The sequence below is a fragment of the Panthera tigris genome, chromosome B4 (genome assembly GCF_018350195.1).
Source record: "Panthera tigris isolate Pti1 chromosome B4, P.tigris_Pti1_mat1.1, whole genome shotgun sequence".
Lineage (NCBI taxonomy): Eukaryota > Metazoa > Chordata > Mammalia > Carnivora > Felidae > Panthera > Panthera tigris.
In genome coordinates, this window is record NC_056666.1 from 36,715,174 (window position 1) to 36,738,096 (window position 22,923).

Sequence of the window (22,923 nt, forward strand, 5' to 3'; positions counted from 1 at the left end):
TCTGTAAAGGCTCCTGTTCCTCACGCATGTAGAGGCCTCTGAGCCTCATATTACCATTGAAAGTGAGGGGGAAAGGAAGTGACTGACATAGTTCCGCACCAGAATCATAAAGCTATTCCCATCTGAGCAGAGAAGGGTCAGTAAATATTATGTCACATATGGGGAAATAGTTTTCTTCCATAATGTAACTACAAACTATATTTAAGAGTTAAGAGTTAAGGGGTGCCTGAGTGGCTCAGTCGATTAAGGGTCCAACCTGGGCTCAGGTCATGAACTTGCATGAACTCGCATTCACGTGTTGGAGCCCTGCATCAGGGTCTGTGGTGACAGCTCAGAGCTTGGAGCCTGCTTCGGGTTCTGTGTCTCCTTTTCTCTCTCTCTCTCTGTCCCTCCCCTGCTTGTGCTCTGTCTGTCTGTCTCTCTCTCACTCAAAAGTAAATAATTTTAAAAAAACTAAAAAAAAAAAAGAGTTAAGAGTTGGGTGAGTATGTGGGTGTGTTTGTGGCTGTGAGAGAGAGAGAGAGAGAGAGAGAGAGAGAAGAGGAAGAGAGAGAGAAACAATGAGAGAAAGGGAGAGGGAGAGATTCATTCTGGATGGCTAAGGAGAAATCCCTTTTTGTATCTCTCAATGGCAGTGAGATCTTAAAAAAGTCACAGCCCACTCTGTACTCATCTGCTGTAGGGAAGGCCCCCTGTGGTGGTAATCTAGGCTAGAGGTCCTAAACTAGGAGCCTCATACAGTGTTGGCCTCTACAGTGCTTAAAATTTAAATTAGGCTTCAGTGTGAAACCACTAGGAGTTATCACATAAAATTTAGAATTTCCAGATGTTACTGAAACAAAGAGGGGGGGTGCCTGGGTGGCTCAGTAGTTGGTTGAGTTCAGCCCAAGTGCTGAACTCATGCTTTGTGGGTTTGAGCCCTGCATTGAGCTCCCTGCTGACAGTGAGGAGCCTGCTTGGGATTCTCTCTCTCTCTCTCTCTCTCTCTCTCTCTCAAAATAAATAAGCTTTGAAAGAAAGAAGGAAAGAAAGAAAGAAAGAAAGAAAGAAAGAAAGAAAGAAAGAAAGAGAAAAGGAGGGGAGGGAGGGAGAGAGTGAGGGAGGGAGGGAGAAAGGAAGAAAGAAAGATCTGGCAATGTTGGGCTCTTTTTTTTTTTTTTTTTTTTAAATTAAGGAGATTAGCCCTTTTGAGTGTCATATTTTTCCTCCAGTTTGCTGTCTTTTTAACTTGGTGGGGGGGGGCTTTTAAATTGTTGTAGTTGCTTTCATTTCTGTGCAGAAATTTTAAAGGCTTATGTAGTTAAACGTATCAATCATTTCTTCTACGGCTTCTAAATTTCGTATCTTGATGAGAAAGATGTTAGTCACCTGTATTAATTTGCTAGGGCTGTCATAACAAAGTACCACAGACTGGGGGGCTAAAACAACAGAAAATTTATTTCCTCTCAGTTCTGGAGGCCTGAAGTCTGAGATTGAGGTATCGTCAGGGTTGGTTTCTTCTGAGGCCTCTCTCCTTGGCTTAGGCTGCTGCCCTGTCCCTGAGTCTTCATGTGGTCCCGTCTCTGTGTTCTAACCTCCTTTTCTCCTATGGACACAAGTCAGATTGGATTAGGGCCCACAGCAATGACCTTATTTTAACTTAGTTACCCTTTTAAAGACCTACCTCCAAAAAAATAAATAAATAAAAATAAATAAAGACCTACCTCCAAAAATAGTCACATTCTGAGACACTGGGGATTAGGACCTCATCATATGAATTTTCAGGGAATATAATTTAGCCCATAACATCACCCAGAATTATTTTTAAAAATTCTCCCATGTTTTCTTCCAGCACTCTTATGGTTTCATTTTAAACATCTAATAGTTGATCCATCTGGAATTTGTTTTGATATAAGGAATGAGATAACAATCTGATTTTATTTTATTTTCTAGATAGTAAGCTAAATGTCCCAATGTTATTTATTAATAATCTTTTCCCTCCAAATCTTGAAATTCTTCCTTTATCTTACAGCCAATTTCCATGTATACCTGGGTCTATTTCTGGATACTATTTTATACCACCAATCTGTCTATTCCTGTGCCACTACCAGACTTTTAATTATGGTAATTTTATAATATATTTTCATTTTTAGGGCTAATTTGCCCTCTTATTTTTCTCTTTCAGAATTTTCATCACCATTTTTGCATATTTGCTTACAGCATTTACTTTAGTATTGCCTTGCCTAGTTGTAAAAAAAAAAACATCTGACAGCATTTTTATTGGGATAAGGTGAGATATGTAGATGAATTTCAAAAAGACTTTTCATGTTCATATTATTGAGAATTTACATGTTTACTTCTTTGTACTGCTTAAATTTTTAACCATGTACTACATGTGTTTTTATAACCAGGAAAAAAATTCACTTCCAGTTTAAAAAAAATTAATAATAAAAGAATACAACAGAGGTAAACAATGATTAGCAGAGATAAATTTATCTAGAGAAGCCATTTTGGGGCTCCTTAAATTCTAAACCCCACAATTACGGCTTCCTTTTGGTTTATGGATAAGTCTTGCTTTCTCACAGTTGGAACAAAATAGATTCAGCAACACATTTTGACATAGTCTGCTTGTTATACTAATGAGAATCGTTAGTTCTCCCTTCTGCTCTGTCTCATTTCTTCAAATTCAAAAGATACACTCCTCTCAGAAGTTGTCTAGGCTGAGAGAGGCGGACTGTAAACTTGGCAGGTTTCCCTAACATTCCCGAGCCACGGCATTGTCTGACTCAACTGAAAAGCATCAGGTTTCTAGTGACACAGGAGCTGCTTCGGTCCTGTTCCAGCCTCACCAGCAACCAGCCACTTTTCTCTCATGAGCTCAAGTGTCTTCCCTGCCCCTCCTGAAGAAGTGCAAGCCCAAGGAGAGACCCTCAGCAAGCAGTCCAGGCACTTACGTGGGTCGTTAATGTAGTGAGGAGGTAATCAGGAGTTACGCTTTTTTTTTAAGAGATCATTTCTAGTGTTGTTTCTTGGTTTCCAGGTTAAGTAAAGGCCAACTAGTTCTTCTATTTTCTTCCTTGCCCCATTTTCTTTCACTCATTCACTCATTTCAGCACATATATGAGAGTAATCATTCCAAAATGTAAGTCATAACCGTGTCACTCTTCGGCTCATAGCCCTCCACTGAGTGTGCACCTCACCCGAAGTAAAAACTGAAGTCCTTACAATGGCCTACTTCGTCTCTACATGATCTAGCCACTGATTCCCAATCTCATCTCCAATGTTTCTCCTTATCATTCACTCTACTCCAGCCACTGGCCTCCTTGCTGTCCCCTTGTTGCCAGAACTCTCTTACTTCAATAGCGACATGGATCACTCCCTCACCTCCTTCAGTGCTTTACATAAATGTCATCATCTCAGTGAGGCATTTTCTGGTCCCCCTACCTAAAATTGTAAGCCCTACAACTGACAGAATGGGAGAAGATATTTGCAAATGACAGATAAAGGGTTAGTGTCCAAAATCTATAAAGAACTTATCAAACTCAACATCCAAAAAACAGTGAAGAAATGGCTAAAAGACATGAATAGACACTTCTCCAAAGAAGATATCCAGATGGCCAACCAATGCATGAAAAAATGCTCAACATCACTCATCATCTGGGAAATACAAATCAAAACCACAATGAGATACCACCTCACACCTGTCAGAATGGCTAACATTAACAACTCAGGCAACAACAGATATTGGCCAGGATGCAGAGAGAGAGAGGATCTCTTTTGCACTGCTGGTGGGAATACAAACTGGTGCAGTCACTCTGGAAAACAGTATGGAGGTTCCTCAAAAAATTAAAAGTAGAACCACCCTACAACCCAGCAATTGCACTACTAGGTATTTATCCAAGGGATACAGGTGTGCTGTTTCAAAGGGACACATACACCCCCATGTTTATAGCAGCACTATCAACAATAGCCAAAGTATGGAAAGAGCCCAAATGTCCATTGACTGATGAGTAGATAAAGAAGATGTGGTATATACACACACACACACACACACACACACACACACACACACAATGGAGTATTACTCAGCAATCAAAAAGAATGAAATCTTGTCATTTGCAACTACATGGATGGAACTAGAGGGTATCATGCTAAGTGAAATTAGTCAGAAAAAGACAAATATCATATGACTTCACTCATATGAGGACTTTAAGAGACAAAACAGATGAACATAAGGAAAAGGAAGCAAAAATAATAGAAAAACAGGGAGGGAGAAAAAACATAAGAGAATCTTAAATATGGAGAACAAACAGAGGGTTGCTGGAGGGATTGTGGAGTGGTGATGGGCTAAATGGGTAAGGGGCATTGAAGAAGACACTTGTTGGGATGAGCACTGGGTGTTATACATAGGGGATAAATCGTTGGAGTCTACTCCCAAAATCATTGTTGCACTATATGCTAACTAACTCGGATGTAAATTAATTAATTAATTAAAAAATTATATATCCTCTACTTAGACAAATGTATTTTCATGATGTTGTCTTGTTTTGTTTGTTTTTTTTTAATTTTTTTTTCAACGTTTTTTTTGTTTTTTTGGGACAGAGAGAGACAGAGCATGAACGGGGGAGGGGCAGAGACAGAGGGAGACACAGAATCGGAAACAGGCTCCAGGCTCCGAGCCATCAGCCCAGAGCCTGACGCGGGGCTCGAACTCACGGACCGCGAGATCGTGACCTGGCTGAAGTCGGACGCTTAACCGACTGCGCCACCCAGGCGCCCCGATGTTGTCTTGTTTTAAATAGAAATTTTGGACTCCTTGGAGTTCTTGCTGGAACACGACAATGTGAGGCGAGCCAGCCTCCAGTTGTCTCCATGTTTTCTTCCCATTTCTGGCTCAGAAAGTTTTAGGGGATGATAGAGCAGTAGCTGCAGAAAAACTGAAGGCAGAGGGCAAAGAGAACTTCCAAATATCACCCTTGAGCTGAGCTGAGCATTTCAGGACATCTTAGTTTTTATTATCATTACAGAAATTCATTTCTCAGCATTGGAAAATACTCAGGAATGCTGGGATCTACTGAAAAACCTCAGGTTGCATGCTCTAGCCTAGGCCCTGCACACCATTGGACTTGACCTCACCTGCCACTTGAAGTCCTCTCCCACAAATGGCTGCCCAGGAGTACCAGGCCCCTTTCCATGGGCTTGACAAGACCAAATCAGAGGTGTAAGCAGAGATAGACATGGCAGGAAGTTTTAAAGAATGGGTCCTGAAACACTATGTTTTCCAATCATTCTACATTCCTTAACAAGAAGAGGATTTCAGCATGTGTTCCTTTACAAGAACAAGATTAGGTACTTGTTATCTGAACATGAGGTACAGGTTGGTGTGTCAAGAATTTCTAGAGGAGGTGGTGGTGGAGAATAGTAGACACTATCATGATAGATGGATATCTAGACTCTGAGGGTATCTACAGAGTTTCCACCCAAATAAGAATAAACTTCTGCCTGACGTTAGGCCTCATTGTCACCAGTAGGATGGTAAATTGAATTTATCCAGGCTCATGGTAGCTGATTTGCTTTCTAGTATTTATGTCAAGGAGATCATGAGAAGCCAAAACTGCTGCCAGGAAACATTGTACTGCCAGGTAGAAAGAGTCTTTCCAAAAATAAGGTCAAAACATGGGGAGCCTGAGTGGCTCAGTAGGTTAGGTGTCTGACTTCGGCTCAGGTCATTATCTCACGGTTCATGAGTTCAAGCCCCACATCAGGTTCTGTGATGACAGATCAGAGCCTGAAGCCTGCTTCAGATTCTGTGTCTCCCTCTCTCTCTGCCCCTCCCCCACTTGTGTGTGCCCTCTCTCTCTCTCAAAAATAAACACTACAAAAAAAAAAATTGGATACAGTGCTTTGAATAAGAACTGATAAACATTCTCTGGGAATCTGTATAAGCACTTGGCCAGAAGGACTGGGTAAGCCATTCTTTCTTTTTTTATTTTTTTTTAAAGTTTATTTATTTATTTTTGAGAGAGAGAGAGCAAGTGGGGTAGGGGCAGGCGGTGGGGGGAGAGAGAGAATCCCAAGCAGGCTCTGTACCATCATCATGGAGCCTGTTGCAGGTCTCGAACCAACCAACCATAAGATCATGACCTGAGCTGAAATCAAGAGTCAGACACTTAACTGACTGAGCTACCCAGGCTCCCCTAAGCCATTCTTTCTAATCCCACTCCTTCTTTCACATAACAACAGTTGCCTAAAGTATGAAAAGTAAAGAAAGCAAACAAAGCCATATATATATATGTCTACCAACCAGCTGGCAATAAGACTGTGTTTGCTACAGACTCCCATGATAAAGGCCATATTGTCTTAATTACATGATCACACACAAATGCTTACTGAGTTCTTACTAGGTGCAGAGTGTTAGGGTCAATACTGTGGCAGTTGGGGAGAGGTAGAAGACATTGGTCCTTCCTTTAAGGAATTGATAAAGTTAATTGGAAGATAAAATCTAAATAGTGTACATAGAAAATTAAAAAAAAAATAAGAGTGTTTGGAAGAGTTTGGCAGTTGCTCAAAAAGTTAAATGTGGAGTTACCATTTGATTCAGCAATTCAATTTCTAGGTATTTACTGAAGAGGAAAGAAACCACATGTCCACACAGGGGGCCCTGGGGTGCTCAGTGTGTTGAGTGTCCAACTCTTGATTTCAGCTCAGGTCGTGATCCTAGGGTCATGGGATTGAACCCCATGTAGGGCTTAGAGAGAGATTTTCTCCCCCTCTCTCTCTGCCCCTCCCCTGCACACTTACACACACACTCTCTCTCTCTAAAAACAAAACAAAGAACATATGTCCACACAAATATTGTATATGCATGTTCACTGCAGTACTATTCACAATAGCCAGAGGTAGAAATAACCCAAATGTCCATCAACAGAGGAATAGATAGACAAATGTGGTATGTCTATACATTGGAATGTTATTCAGCCATAAAATGGAATAAAGCATTTTGGTCCGATAAGAAATATAGATGTTTGGTCTTTGTTCCTGGTTCCTGGCACAGAGCTCCTAATACCCTTGGAATTTCCTATGTGATAGGGTACTAGGAGAGTCTCTTGTTGTTCATAACAAGCCCCTTTCAACTGTATCTGAGGTCACACTAATAAGGTGACTCTTGGTGGACCCCTATCTAGCTTCACGGTGGGAGCTGGTTGCAAGCAACACCACCCATGATTAGTGCTAGAAGTCTCAGTCCCACTCCCAACATCCAAGAAGGAAAGAGAGACGGAAGATTGAGTTCAATCACCAACTGCTAATGATTTAATCAATTAGTGATGAAGTCTCCATAAAAACAACCCCTAAACAATGGGTTTTGGAAGGCTTCCAAGTCAGTGAACACATCAAAGTGCTGGGAGGGTGGCATGCCCTGAGAGGCCATGGAAGCTCTGTACCTCCCTTCCCCTAACCCTCCCCATTCATCTCTTCCATGTGGCTGTTCTGAGTTGAAACTGGTAACAATAAGTAAAGTGCTTTCCTGAGTTCTGTAAGCTAGAGTTATTCTAGTGAATTATCAAACGTAAGATGTGGGTTGAATTTGTAGTTGGCTGGACAGAAATATGGGTAGCCTGGGGACCCCAGAAGCAGCTGGTGTCTGCAGTGGGGGCAGTCTTGTGGGACTGACCCCTTAACCTTGTGGAGTCTGATGCTAACTCCAGGAGTTAGTGTCAGAAGTGAACTGAATTGCAGGACACCCAGCTGGTAGCAAGGAGCTGGTCAATGTCAAGAAGAAACCCCAGAAGTACTGACACATGCTATAACATGGATGAACCTTGAAAATGTTATGGTAAATAAAACAATCCAGACACAAAAGGCCACATATTATATGATTCCATTAATGTTAAGTGCCCAGAATAGACCAATTATAGAGAAAGAAAGTAGAGTCATGGGTGGCAGGGACTTGGAAGAGGGGGAGAACTAGGAGTGGCTATTAATGTTCTGTTTGGAGTGATAAAAATGTATGAGAATTAGATAGTGGTGATGATTCATAACTTTGTCAGTCTACTGAAATCCACTGAATTGTATGCTTTAAAAATAAACAGGGATGGCTGGGTGGCTCAGTCGGTTAAGTGTCCGACTTCAGCTCAGGTCATGCTCTCACAGTTTGTGGGTTCAAGCCCTGTGTCGGGCTCTGTGCTGACAGCTCAGAGTCTGGAACCTGCTTCGGATTCTGTGTCTCCCTCTCTTTCTGCCCCTCCCCTACTTGCGCTCTGTGTCTCTCTGTCAAAAATAAATAAACATTAAAAAATTAAAAAAAAAAAAGCAAACAAGGGGAAGAAGTGTGACACAGTTATACATGAAAAGCTATCACACCAGCTCTCCCTGCAAAGAGCATTGCATTGTGAAGGAGGCACTATAATGACACACAGGAGAAATTATAGCTTCCAGTCAACTGACAGTGACTTCAAAATAGCTGATTCCATAATGGCTATTTTCAGGCTATTGCCTTGGCTTAGCCTAATACAGAAACCAAGGGTTCCTTTTTTTTTTTTTTTTTTTAACGTTTATTTATTATTGAGAGACAGAGAGAGACAGAGCATGAGCAGGGGAGGGGCAGAGAGAGGAGGAGACACAGAATCCGAAACAGGCTCCAGGCTCTGAGCTGTTAGCACAGAGTCTGACGCGGGGCTCGAACCCACAAACCGCAAGATCATGACCTGAGCCGAAGTCGGATGCTTAACCGACTGAGCCACCCAGGCGCCCCAGAAATCAAGTGTTTCTATCTTAATCACATAGTCAAATTTTTGCTGACTCCCAACATCTACTTTCCTCTTAGCCTTTTTTAACTGGTTATAAGAAATCACTTGTTATTTCCAGCTAAAAATAGATACCAGAGATATGAAAAGACTAAGGTTGTCGTATTAGCCTGTGTTCTTCCTGGAAAGCAAGGATTGAAACCAAGCCTTGAGTAAAAGTATTTGGGGGTGGGGGGTAGTAATTGCATAGAGGTAAGGAGAGTAAAACAAGAAAGGAGAGAAAACCAATACGAAGATGTGCTCTGAAAATGGTTGTTATAGGAAATTGCGTCTCCTTCACTTTAAGGCTTTTTGTGGACTTAGAATTATCCACTCTAGATCAGGTAGGATTGATTCTTGATCACATGGCTCAAGGTTAGTTTCGTGGGTCACTGACTCCTCTGTACTTCTAGATTGTATATGCATGAGTGCTGAGTGGATTCTGTAGGTGTCCCTCACCTCACTCTCTGAGTTCTGGCACAGAACATTAAAAATTATGCCAGAGAAAAGTTGGTTGCTTCTCCATGGGACTTCTACCATTAATTCCCCTGCTTTTCAGGCCTTTAGATTTGGACTGGAACTATACTACCAACTTTCTTGGGCCCCCATCCTGCAGATAGCAGATCATGAGACTTCTCAGCCTCCATAATCTACTCCTTTTGATGACATGGTACTAGAGGACCTTGAATGCATGTAAAATCATGTCTAATTGGATCTTTAACATGAAGTTGAGAGAGTAACAATGAGTTATCCAGCTATTGAGAGATCATACAAACCTCTTTCTTACTCCCTCTAGGGACAGCTAGCTACCATATTGTGAGGACATTCAAGCAGCCATATGGGGTAGAGAAGACCCTGTGGGGAAGAGCTGACACTTCCTGCCAACAGCCTGCATTGATTTGTTAGCTATGGACAAGGTGTAGTCTAGGGCGTGGGCCCTCACTAAGCACTGAAAATGCCAGCACTATGATCTTGAACGTTCCAGCTTCCACAACTGTGAAAAATAAATTTCTGTTGTTTATAAGCTAAAAAAAAAAAAAAAAAAATTGGGGCTAGAGTAAAGGGTGAGCCAATTAATAATTTTAAAAATATTATAACACCTTAAATTTATACAATTAAACATTTTTTTAAACATTTATTCATTTTTGAGAAACAGAGAAAGGTGTGAGCGGGGTAGAGGCAGAGAGAGAGGGAGACACAGAATCCGAAGCAGGCTCCAGGTTCTGAGCTGTTAGCATAGAACCTGATGCGGGGTCAAAACTTATGAACCATGAGATCATGACCTGAGCTGAAGTTGGACACTTAACCGACTGAGCCACCCAGGCGCCCCTAGACAATGTTAATGTCAAATATACTTCAGTAAAAAAAACTCATGCAAAATAAAAAATATTATAGACAATGAATGCTAAGAGATCAATAAAAGAAAGAAGCATTTCAAGCTTCAGAGGTAGGGATTATAACATAGGTGAAACGTGGATTTGTAACATTAACATAGTTCTATATCATAGTTATCTGGTTTTGTTACCATATTTACTGAAATATAATATATTTTACTTATATATGGCTTCCAATTTGAGTAGTTCTCACTTTCCTTACCATGCAGGGAGTCTAAAAACATATAAACATAAAAGAAAATAAGACTGGAGAAGGATAGTTTTTTCAACAAATGGTGCTAGGAAAACTAAATATACACATGCAATAGAAGGAAGTTTGACCTTTACCTTACACAATATACAAAAAAACTTTTAAAAAAATGGTTGAAAGACCTACATACAAGAGCTAAAACTATAAAGTGCTTAGAAAAAAACTTAAAGGAAATTTTCATGATATTGAATTTGACAATGATTTCTTGCATCTGACACCAAAAACACAGGCAGCAAAAGAAAAAGTAAATAAATTGAACATAATCAAAATTAAAACATCTATGCATAAAAGAACACTCAAAATAGTAAAAAGACAGGGGTGGCTCAGTCAGTTGAACCTCTGACTTTGGCTTAGGTTATGATCTCACAGTTCATGGGTTCACTGCTGTCAGTGCAGAGTCCACTTTGGACCTTCCGTCCCCTTCTCTCTCTCCCCCTTCCCCACTCATTCTCTCTCTCTCTTTCTCAAATAAAGTAAACACTAAAAAAAGAGAGACAGTGGAAGGATAGCTCACAGAATGGAAGAAAGTATTTGCAAATCATATATCTACTAAAGGGTTAGTATCCAGAATATACAAAGAACTCCTACAATTCAATGACAATGAAAGAGACTACCCAATACAAAAATGGGCAAAAGACTTGAATAGATATTATTCCAAGACAGATATATAGATGGTAAATAAGCACATGAAAAAAATGATCAATATCACTAGCCATTAGAAAAATACAAACCATATTAAGATACCACTTCAGACCCATTAGGACAGCTACTATTTTAAAAAACCAAAACAACAGTGCCTGGGTGGCTTAGCCAGTTAAACATCTGATTCTTGATTTTTGGCTCAGGTCATGATCTCACAGTTCATGGGTTTGAGCCCCACATCGGGCTCCCATGCTTGCTTGGGATTCTCTCCCCCTGCCCTCTCAAAAATAAATAAACTTAAAAAAAATGTTAATAACAAAAGTTGGTAAGGATGTAAAGAAATTGGAACACTTGTGCTTTGCTGATGTCAATGTAAAATAGTGCAGCCACTGTGAAAAACAGTTTGGCAGTTCCTAAAAAGCTAAACATAGAATCACCATATGATCCAACAATTCTACTGCTGGGTATACACCCAAAGAATTGAAAGTAGAAACTCAAACAGATATCTTACATCCATATTATAGCTGAATTCTTCACAATAGCCAAAAGATAGAAAGAACCATGTGTTCAAAAGATGAATGGAAAAACAAAATATGATATACCTATAATGAAATCTTGTTCAGCCTTATTAAAGAAGGAAATTCTGGGGCGCCTGGGTGGCTCAGTCGGTTGAATGTCCGACTTCAGCTCAGGTCATGATCTTGCGGTCTGTGAGTTTGAGCCCCGCATCAGGCTCTGTGCTGACAGCTCAGAGCCTGGAGCCTGCTTCGGATTCTGTGTCTCCCTCTCTCTCTGCCCCTCCCCTGCTCATGCTCTGTCTCTCTCTCTCAGTCAAAACTAAATAAAACATTAAACAATTTTTTAAAAAATTTAAAAAAAATAAAGAAGGAAATTCTGACACATGCTACAAAAAAGATGAACCTTGAAGACATACTATGTGACCTAAGCTAGACATGAAAGTACAAATATTATATGATACCACTTATATGAGGTACCTATAGTAGATAAATTCATAATGACAGAAAATAGATCAGAGGTTACCAAGCTCTGAGGAGGGAGGTATGTGGAATTATTGTTTAATGGGCAGAGATTCTGTGTGGGGTCACAAATAAGTTTTGAAAATAGACACTGGTGATAGTTATACAACATTGTGAATGTAATTAATGTCACTGAATTGCACACTTTAAAATATTTAAAATGGTAAATTTTATATTGTGTCCTTTGTCATAATAAAAAAAGTACCAAAAGGAAGGAAGGAAGGAAGGAAGTGAGGGAGCAAGAGAGGAAGGGAAGAAGGAATGGAGGGTGGGAGGATATAATGCTAAAAGTTCTTCAAAGGGACCCCTTCAGCAACATCCAGGGCAAATCTGTACCATCTTAAATTAATAAAACAACTTTCTCTGGGAAAGACAATTGTGTGTCAAACAGGATATCTACAGCTGCAGTGCCTGGTAGTGACAATGCATTGAGAAAAGTAGTTTCGGGTTGGGCAGTTGGCTAGAGTTACTCTGAAATCAAATCCCTAGAAGGTTTAGCTTTCTTTTTCACCTATTTGTTTGGCTCCTCTTTCATTGTCAAGAGCTAAGGCCAAGGCCAAGGCCAAATCACCACCTGGCACCCAAGGATTCAAGGGAAACTTTGATGCACTATCACAGCGTCTCTTCAGCTTCTGCCACAAACTGCCAGAATCCTTTGTCTGATACCCTATCTGTCCTGCACTGCCATCTTTGTTTTTAAAATGTCAGTCTTTGCGTCCTTCTAGGCATTTTCTCCAGAGTTGCTGAATGGGGCTCAAGAACTGTTTTTCTGGTTCTTCCTGTTTAGCACCTGTTGTGATTGTCCTCTGAGATTCACAACAAAAGGTTTTCCCTAGCAGTTTCCTTTGACTGTGGTATACAACCAACTCCAGATGTTTTTGAGCCATGAACCTGTGCACTCTCTCCACTCTCTTCCTTATTCTGCCTTCAGATCTTCTTTGTGGGACCCAAGAAGTACCTGTCCCCACAGCCACCACGTGTTAAAGTTTGTGGCAGGCACTCCTGCCTTTGGCACTATTTCCCCTGAGAACTTACTGCTTGTTCTTTTCCATGATTCTTCTAGGCTTTGTCTTTCTCTGCTTGTATCCTGTGGGGAAGGATTTACCTCTCTCCTTCAAAGGCTTACACTGGGCAGGATCTCGGGCCTATGACCATTTTTCAGAGAATTGTGTACACAGGAAAAAGTTTGAGAAATGTTCTCTTAAATGCTTCCTTGCCCAAATTTAATTTTGACATCTTAACCACATAAAAGTTTTTTTTTAACTGACACAAAATTTACCATAAAAATTACCATCTTAACTATTTTTTTAGTGCGGAGTTCAGTAATACACATCCACATTGTTATGCAATCTCCAGAACTCATTTCATTTTGTAAAATTGAAACTCTGGGGGCACATGGGTGGCTCAGTCAGATGAGTGACTCACTTTGGCTCAGGTCATGATCTTGCAGTTCGTGAGTTTGGGCCCCGCATTGGGCTCTGTGCTGACAGCTCAGAGCCTGGAGCCTGCTTCAGATTCTATGTCTCCCTCTATCTCTTCCCCTCTCCCACTCATGCTCTGTCTCTGTCTCTCTCTCAAAAAATGAATAAACATTTAAAAAAAATTAGGGGCGCCTGGGTCACTCAGTCGGTTAAGCGTCTGACTTCAGCTCAGGTCATGGTCTCACGGTCTGTGAGTTCGAGCCCCGCGTCGGGCTCTGTGCTGACAGCTCAGAGCCTGGAGCCTGCTTCAGATTCTGTGTCTCCCTCTCTCTCTGACCCTCCCCCATTCATGCTCTGTCTCTCTCTGTCTCAAAAATAAATAAACAATTAAAAAAACCACATTTAAAAAATTAAAAAAAACAAAAACAACAACCCTGAAACTCTGTATCCATTAAACAGCAGCTCCTCTTTTCTTCTCCCCACCCGCAGCCCCTGGCAGCCACCATTCTACTTTTTTTTTAGTTTTATCTATTTTTTTGTTCTTTTGAGAGAGAGAGTGGAGGAGGGGCAAAGAGAGAAGGAGAGAGAGAGAGAATCCTAAGCAGGCTCCACACCGTCAGTGTGAAGCCCCATGAGGGGCTCGAACCGACGAACTACGAGATTATGACCTGAGCTGAAATTAAGAGTCAGTCACTTAACCAACTGAGGCACCCAGATGCCCCATCTACTTTCAATTTTCATGAATTTGACTACTCTAGGTACCTCATATAAGTGGAGTCACACAGTATTTGTCTTTTTGTCATTGGCTTATTTCACTTAGCATGATGCTTTCAAGGTTCATCATTTTTGCAGCATTTGTCAGAATTTCCTTCCTTTCTAAGGCTGGAGAATAATCCATTGTATGCATATACCTCATTTTGTTTATTCATCTTTCAATTTTGACTATTGAACATGAGTATATAAATACCACTTTGAGACCCTGTTTTCACTTCTTTTGGATATATACTCAAAAGCAGGATTGGTGGGCCATATGGTAATTCCATTTTTAATTTTTTGAAGAATTGCCATATTGTTACATAAAAGTTTAGAGGATAACAAAATCACCAAGAAATGATGAATGGAAGAAACTGGACCAAAGTGATACAAGATGATAAGTCTGAATCTTAAAATTCATCATCAATATTTACTTTGTTTTTACAGTTTCTATACATCTGTCTCTTTTCCTTTCATTTTAGTCTACAGAGTGGGATTGTAGTCTTTTGTGTGTGCCTGAGGCCTATAGTAATTGTCTCAGTTTATTTGAGTGACTTTAGGATGAACAACTGTGGAAGAAAGGGGAAGGAAATAGAACTGAGTAGAAGGAGAAGTTGAGCTGCCATGCAGCTTCATCCTAACCCCATAGGGAAGTGTAGAACTAAGATGGCTCATCAAGTAATTTCATGTTTGGCCAAAATAGCAGTCTTTATACCCTCCTTGGTCATTGGATATGAGCTGCCTTGGGAAGAACATGACCTTGATCTAGGGGGCTCTCTGCAGTTGAGATAAGCTCTGAAACCTGTAGCTGTTAGTTATATTCGAAATAGCTGGGGCCACAAGTCCATCCTTGAAGGGGGGTCTGGGTGGCATACCATCATGTCCAACACATTAGTTTTTGTGAGAGCCTGCTGAGGGAAGCTTCAGAAGCACAGAAAATCATGCACCACAGGCACTGTAAGGGGGTCTATGTGTGATGGTTAAAACCATGGACTCTAGAGCCAGAATCCTTGGTTTGAATCCTTGGTTCTATACTTCCCAGCTGTGTGACGTTGGTTAGGTAATGACCTCCCTGTGCTTCAGTCCCCTCCTGGGACTAAGGGTCCTACTAGAATCTATCTCTTATATGTATTCTTAGAATCAAATGAGGGGCACTGGGTGGCTCAGTCGGTTAAGCGTCCAACTCTTGATTTTGGCTCAGGTCACGATCCCAGGGATCAAGACCCATGTCGGGCTCCATGCTTAGCTTGAGATTCTCTCTCTATCCTTCTGCCCCTCCCCTCTCCCCAGCTCGCAATCTCTCTCTTCTCCTAAAAAAAAAAAAAAAATCAAATGACTTAATGTGTATTAAGTGCTTAGGATAATTTCATGCCCAGAATAAGCACTCTATGTGTAACTATTATTATAGATATACAAAGTCTTATGAAAGCTTTGAGATAGGGGTTTTAGAACCAACAGAAACAGTGGGAAAGAAAGTTGAGGGAATCCAGAGAACTGGGTGTAAAAAGAATAACAAAGATGAGCAAGGAAGAACTAGAGGATGAGAAATGAGATACATAGAGAAAATAATAAACATGGGGGAAAATTATCCAATTGAATATTCAAATCAAAGGGCAACAAATTAAACAATATGAGAACATGATTGGGGAGTTGGTTCTCTTAATATTCTGAATATTTAAAGTTTACAGTTACTTGCAGCAACACTGCTTCTGCTTCCCACTCCCTCTTTCCAGTCATCTCACCATATTTTACCTTCTTCCTACTCACTTTTCAAGTCCCAACCCCCTCCTGACCAATTACTAAGAACTGTCACTGTAGGAATATTTCAAATGCAAACATAGTACATTCTATTAATAGAATGTGAATGTTGTCATGAAGCAGATCAAGCAAAAGATGAGACAAAACCAACCCACAGAAGATGAATATAAGCACATCGTTCCATCAAGTGGTAGTTAAGGACAAAGCAAATGCGCTGTAAGAGAAAACAGAGTTTAAACCCATGAGCATAGGGGCACCTGGCTGGCTTAGTCGGTGGAGCACACAACTCTTGACCGTGGGGTTGTGAGTTCAAGCCCCATGTTGGGTGCAGAGATTAGTTAAAAATGAAATCTTAAAACAATATAGGGGCACCTGGCTGGCTCAATTGATAGAGCATGTGACTCTTGATTTCTGGGTCATGAATTGGAGCCCCACTTTGGGTGCAGAGATTACTTGAAAAAAAAACTACTTTTTTTAAAAGCAATAAAAAAATAAAATAAAATAAAAATAAACTTGTGAGCATAATGTTGAGGAAATAGGTACCCTTAGCCCCTTCACACTGGGCCATCAACTGTCCCAGAGGAAAAAACTGTACCTGGTAGGAGTGAAATGGAACGGCTAATAGCACATAGAATCTGTCTTGATTCTGTGAGACTGAACCCCGGTGATGCATATAAAAATCACATACTTTTCAAGCTAGAACATAAAAAAAAGGTACCTTGTATACTTAACTGACAATGATCTTTAATTGTTCTGACTCAGTGAGAGTCCTGTCACTATCCCATACATGTAAGCTAGACCTCTCCCTGTGTGCTATGCTTACGCAGAGGACGTGGGATTTCACAGAGCAAACCCCACCCAAACCTCCGAGAAGGGAGTCCTCTTTATTAAGTATGGTCTGAGTTTTAAGCCAATTATTTGCATTTTTAGTGTGTATATGATTCTGCGTTGTATTGTATACTTGATTTCTTTCCCAACTTCCCAGAATAACAGCACATCTTTGAAAAGCAGCTAAACTCCTGAAAAAACTCAGAACCAAAGGAGATGAGCAGGAACTGATCTCCAAGTTCAGAGCTCCATCTTTAGCTGCTTTGCCAACAATGGAAGTATTATTCTCATCCCTCCATCAGCAGGATCCATTGTTCTCTGGTTACAACAGGAGTGAGATAAACAGCAGCTGTGAGGCCCCTGCCCTTCCTCCTCCAGGCCTGGGTACTAAATGTGAGAAGCCTGGCATTAGTACAAAGAGTTCTGACAGTTCTTGAAAGACAGAGTTGATGAAAATGGGGGCATAAGATTCACTCTTTAAACACCATGTATTATCTGCAAGGAGAGAGTAGCAGAAGGCTGAGGTGTTACAATAACTGTTATCACTAATATTTTCCTATATTCTGCACACGAGATAACTAGATCTGCCTATAATTTATGTACATATATTTGCATTTGCCAAGCCTTACATAGTCTTTGGGTCAATTTTCAAGTTTTTCTCCTTTTTTTCTTGTCTTAATTTTTTTTTTAATTTTTAATGTGTATTTTTGAGACAGAGACAGAGAGCAGGCAGGGGAGGGGCAGAGAGACAGGGAGACACAGAATCCAAAGCTCCAGGCTCCGAGCTGTCAGCACAAAGCCCAATACAGAGCTCGACACAGAGCTCGAACTCACGAACCCACAAGATCATGACCTGAGCTGGAGGTCAGGTCAGGCTGGAGGTCACTTAACCGACTGAGCCACCCAGGGACCTCATTTCTTGTCTTGATTTGTATGGTTCCTTCCTGCACCTTACCGCCTCAGATTCCTCACAATATGCACTCAATTCTCATTTTTCATGCTAGTTCTGTTCTATGAAGTCACTGTGAACACTGAGTTAGTGAATCCTGAAACATTGTTCCTAGGGAAATTACAAGGTTAGGTTCCTATGAGTCTCTAGTCACAACATTGTCACTAACATCGTTTATGTGTGTTTCTGTTTAAAGACATCTTATTTAATATATATTATTGATTCATTACCATTGAGCTTACAGCCAACAGCCACTATAACTCATGCCTGAATAAAGCTTATTTAACACATACTTTCTTTGTAAGGCAAGTCATATTCTTCTTGCACTTAAGAACACTAGATAGCACTTCAGCACGATACTTGGAGGCCTTTTAAAACAGCAAAATCACCAACAAAAAGTACAGAACTGTGAAAAACATGGCACTAAATAGACCTTGAATAGGACACTTATTTACAGAATGAGAGCTGAAACAACAAGGCAGAACATCACATCATTTGACCTCAGCTGGAAACATACTTGTGCTTTGGGCAACTCGCATTTTTCACAACTCTACATATGTGTACATATAAACTCAAAAGCATTTCTAGAGAGGCACCTGGCTGACTCAGTCAGTAGAGCATACAGCTCTTGATCTCAAGGTCGTGAGTTTAAGCACCAGGCTGGGTGTGGAGCCTACTTAAAAAAAAAAGAAAAGCATCACCAGAAGTAAATTTTAGCAGCTAGACAAATTCACAAGGGTACAATCCCGTAACTGTACACATTAGTGAATGGGAATATTTTCTTGGTGAGATCTTGCCATGGCATTAGAAATCAGGAAAACATGGTTCCATAAGCTTTCAGAACATGGAGAATTCTATTCTAAGGACACTTTGAGATGTGCCAACCTTCCTATTCAAGAGTGACACTGGCACATTCCCTAACTCCGCTGTCACTAGAACAGACACTGGGAGATGCTTTTCCACTATTCGACATCTATTAGCTCTAAGCCAGTGATTCTCAAGTACTGCCCTGGATAGACTGGCAACATCAGCAGCACCTGGGAATTTGTTAGAAATGAAAATTCTTAGGCCCCACTCCAGATCTAAAGAATCAGAATCTCTGGGGAAGAGGTCTGGCAATCAAGGTTTTAAAAAGCCCTCCAGGAGACTCAGCTACATTCTCAAGCTTGAGAGCCCTACTCTAAGTCATGCAATTTATCTGGTCCCCCTGGTGGCTAATGGCCTACAGTAGAGGCCTTCACTGTCCTTTGGGGTAGAAAGAGTCAGGGCTTAATAGTCAGAAGAACTGGGGTCAAATACCACTTCTGCCTTTTACTGTGGGGAAACTTTAAGTTACTTAAATACTCTGACCCTCCAATTTCCTCATCTGTAAAAATGTGAAGATTTAAAGAAACAGAAGTAGATGAGAAAGTGCTTAGCACACAAAAGGCCCTCAGTAAATGTTAGCATTCTTTCATTTCACTCCCTTTGTTATTCATTCCTGAATAAGACGCGATGGGTGAAGAAAAAACATCCCAGAGAGATAGTTTTCTTTCTTCAGAATAGAATAGAGCTTGGGGTTTTATCTCAGAGAAAACAGTGATCATTTTCATCATTCTCTCTCCTCCCTCCTCTCCTCTCTTCTCTCTCCTTCTGTAAGGAAAGCTGGTACTCTGGTCTAAGTGTAGCTACAGGGGGGAAAACACACTAAAGTCCTTCAAAGAGAACTCAGGCTATTTCATTGAATTCCTGTACCTTAATATACAGTTAAAAAGTAAGTCCTTGGCGGGGCATCTGGGTGGCTCAGTCAGTTAAGCACCCGACTTTGGCTCAGGTCATGATCTCACGGTTTGTGAGTTTGAGCCCTGCGTCCGGCTCTGTGCTACAGCTCCGAGCTTGTAGCCTGCTTCGGAATCTGTGTCTCCCTCTCTCTCTGCCCCTCCCCCACTCATGCTCTGTCTCTCTCTATGTCTCTCTCTCTCTCTCAAAAATAAATAAACATTTAAAAAAAAAAAAAAGTAAGTCCTCGGGGCGCCTAGGTGGCTCTGTCAGTTGAGCATCCTACTCTTGATTTCGGTTCAGGTCATGATCCCAAGGTTGTGAGATCAAGCCCTGCTGTCAGGCTCCAGGCTGAGCATGGAGCTTGCTTAAGATTCTCTCTCTCTCTCTCTCTCTCTCTCTCTCTCCCTCTCTCTCTTCCTCTGCCCCTCTCCCCCGAGTGCTCTCTCTCTAAAATTAAAAACAAAAAATTAAAAATAAAGTAAGTCTTCTGGACCCATTACATACTTCCTATTTCCCTTCTATCTTCTACCTCTACCCAGTGACTTTTTGTTCTACTCTTCTTTTAGCCTAAGACACTAAGGTTTCCTTTCAGTTGACTTGCTAGGATCCCTTAAGGACTTTCTTTGAAAAATGCGTGAGTATGAGCTCCTGCCAACCACCCCGCCACCGACTTCCCCCCAGATATAGCTACTCATGTTTCAACTTGCTGCCTCTCATCTTGAGTCATGCAGTCATTAAAATCAAAACAGAGCCCAGCAAACTGTTGTGTTCGGAGATTGTAATTCTGCATATTGGAAGAATTTTTTCTTTGAAATTGCCTATTTTGTTTCCTCTCTAGAATTGGAATTCATCTTCTTTAGCTGCCATCAGTGACATTATCTTCCTGTATTTAAGGTCTGTCGGAGTCATCTTGTAGACCTGCTGTTGTTGCCAATGCATAAAATAGTTTGTCCCAATCTTGATTTCTTTCCCCTAAACGTTGCCAGTGTTCTATAGGATTAATCAATATTTACAATGAGGAAGAGAGGGTACCAATCTTGGAATTTTAATGGGAAAAACCAAGGAGAATTTAATGGTAAAAACCAATTGCCCTGTTGAGTCAGGGAAATTCCTTAATACGGGTTTCAAGATACCTCACCAGCCTTCCTCTCTCCAACCCACCTCAATTTTTTTGATACTCCACTCAGACTCTGCTTCAGCTAGACAAACCTAATCACCAATTTCTTCCCTGTGTAATTTTCTTCTCTGAAAAACAGAACTGGAGGAAGCTGAGACCCAGAAAAGAGAAATGATTTATCCAGATCACATTTTGGTCCAGGGCTCTTTCTCCAGCATTACATTTCCCATTCCTACTCATTAGCCATTATCTTAGGCCTTGCTTATTACCCCAAACCTTGCTTTTTCCTTTCTACCAAAACTTGTGTTCAAACTTTTCAAATACCTCTGAAAATTTATCTTCTCTAAGAAACTAGACCTTTCCGGTCTTCATCTGGCTCTAATCACCCCATTTACTCCAAGATCTTTTTTCTCCTCCAGCTATAGAATTATAGACTGTACGGCCATAGAAATTTCTGACTTAGAGGACCATCCCAATTTTTATAGATAAGGACCCAAATTAGCTAAGTCATTAGTTTGAGATTACAAAGCTAGTTAAAAAACAAAGCCAAGTCTTTGAGTCCTTAATTCAAAATTCTTTTTTACTACACAGTAATATCTATTTGCTTCTTTTGTCTATCCATATTCTCATGTTTTCTCATGACATTCATGTTTCTAATGTCTTTTGTCACCATTACTATCATCATAATCATAATCAACCTCATCGCTCAGCATTTCCTCCGAACTCTTCGCACAGTGCTAGTGGGTGTTCTATACTCATTACTGATGGCCCAGCTCCTTACCTCTTTTCCTTTATATCTCAGATGATTACAGTTTTATCACCCTGTGAGTGTCCATCACCTTCAAGCCTCAAGGAAACCAGAGTTGGTACCATGAAAGAAACATTGCTACTGATGCAGGAAATCCACTCATTTATTGGAAACACCAAATATCAAAATAGAACTTGCTGAACTGAAAGAGCAACAAAGATGGGGACCACAGGAAACATAATTTCATGGAAGTTGACCCAAGTCTTGTCTATTAGAATTCACAGGACCCAATACCAACTAGTGTGGAGATGCTGGATTTCAGAAGAGTCTGTTATACCTTGGCTATAATACAATGGACAGCAATGAATTCCTGACTCAAGCTGAGCCAAACTGATTCTCTTGTGGCAATCTAGAATTAAGGCCTAAAAACACTGGTACTTGTCCTTTGGGAGCCAGAATTGTGAAGTGATGGAAAGCTAGAGCCCAGAAGGTCATGTCTGATGATGCTATGAAAGAGAGAAGATGAAGCAGATTCTCAGAGAAGCAAAGATGAGACACTCAAAGAAACAGACATCAGTCTTGGGTCCTGATCTGTACTTCTGGTTCCACTTTGTGGTCTATAAGAAACCCAGTAAATCTACCAAACTCCCTCTGCTTATACTTCTTCCTCTTTTTCCTGTTGGCCTGAACTAGTTGAGTGGGTTTCTTTTGCAACCAAGAAGTCTTAACTAAGGCTTCTTCACAGAGGCAACAGCACATAGTTGGGAGGTCTGCCAGGCACCTGCACATAGTTGGGAGGTCAGGGAGAGGGTTGCCAAAGATTCGAAGGCATTGTTTCCTTCTCTGTAGGAGGCAGTACTTGTCAGTGTGTGATTTTCTGTGATTCAGATCTCACAATCATAGATATTTTCCTCGGCCCCACCCCACCCCCATCCAGGTAAACACAGCAACCACTGCCACCCTTCAGCATTCACAGAACTTCATTTCCTCCCACTTCCTTCTAAAGAACCTAGGGGACACTTTTTTGGGGTGGAGACAGAAACAATCTCCAATCCTCGTTACAGTGAATCCAACTGGCCTTTGGCTTTTTGCCTCTAATCTCTCTGTTGGGAGTGGAAGGGTATATTGCAGAGATTCTCCAACTTCAGTCAGTAGAACAACTACCTTTATGATTTTTGACGTTTCCACATACCACCTATAATTTTCTTAATATTTAAAAAAATATACTTTTTAAATTTTTTGTTTATCCTCACCTATAATATTCATTAATGATACCATGGGTTTGCTATGCATATTATATTTTTCTAATATACATCAAGATGCAAAATTATTACAATAAAAAATATTTTTTAGCACCTAAGATCATCCCATGTGAACCACTTTAGGAAACATTAGTGTAGCATGAGCTCTGGAGTTAGGCCCCGTTCAGGTCTTAGCTCTGTCACTTAATACCTGTATGACCTTGGGCAAGTCACTAAACTTTCTGTCTAAACTTCAATTTTG

At 40.7% G+C, this 22,923-nt stretch overlaps 1 long non-coding RNA gene across 1 annotated transcript in view; it reads left to right on the top strand.

Annotated features, from left to right (window-relative positions):
• Positions 1 to 21,690, top strand: part of LOC122240581 — a 51,035-nt gene extending 29,345 nt beyond the window's left edge. Inside the window, exon 3 of the long non-coding RNA XR_006220369.1 lies at positions 21,475 to 21,690. This is a non-coding gene — a long non-coding RNA (uncharacterized LOC122240581). The remainder of the gene's footprint in view (positions 1 to 21,474) is intronic.
• The last annotated feature ends 1,233 nt before the right edge of the window (positions 21,691 to 22,923 follow it).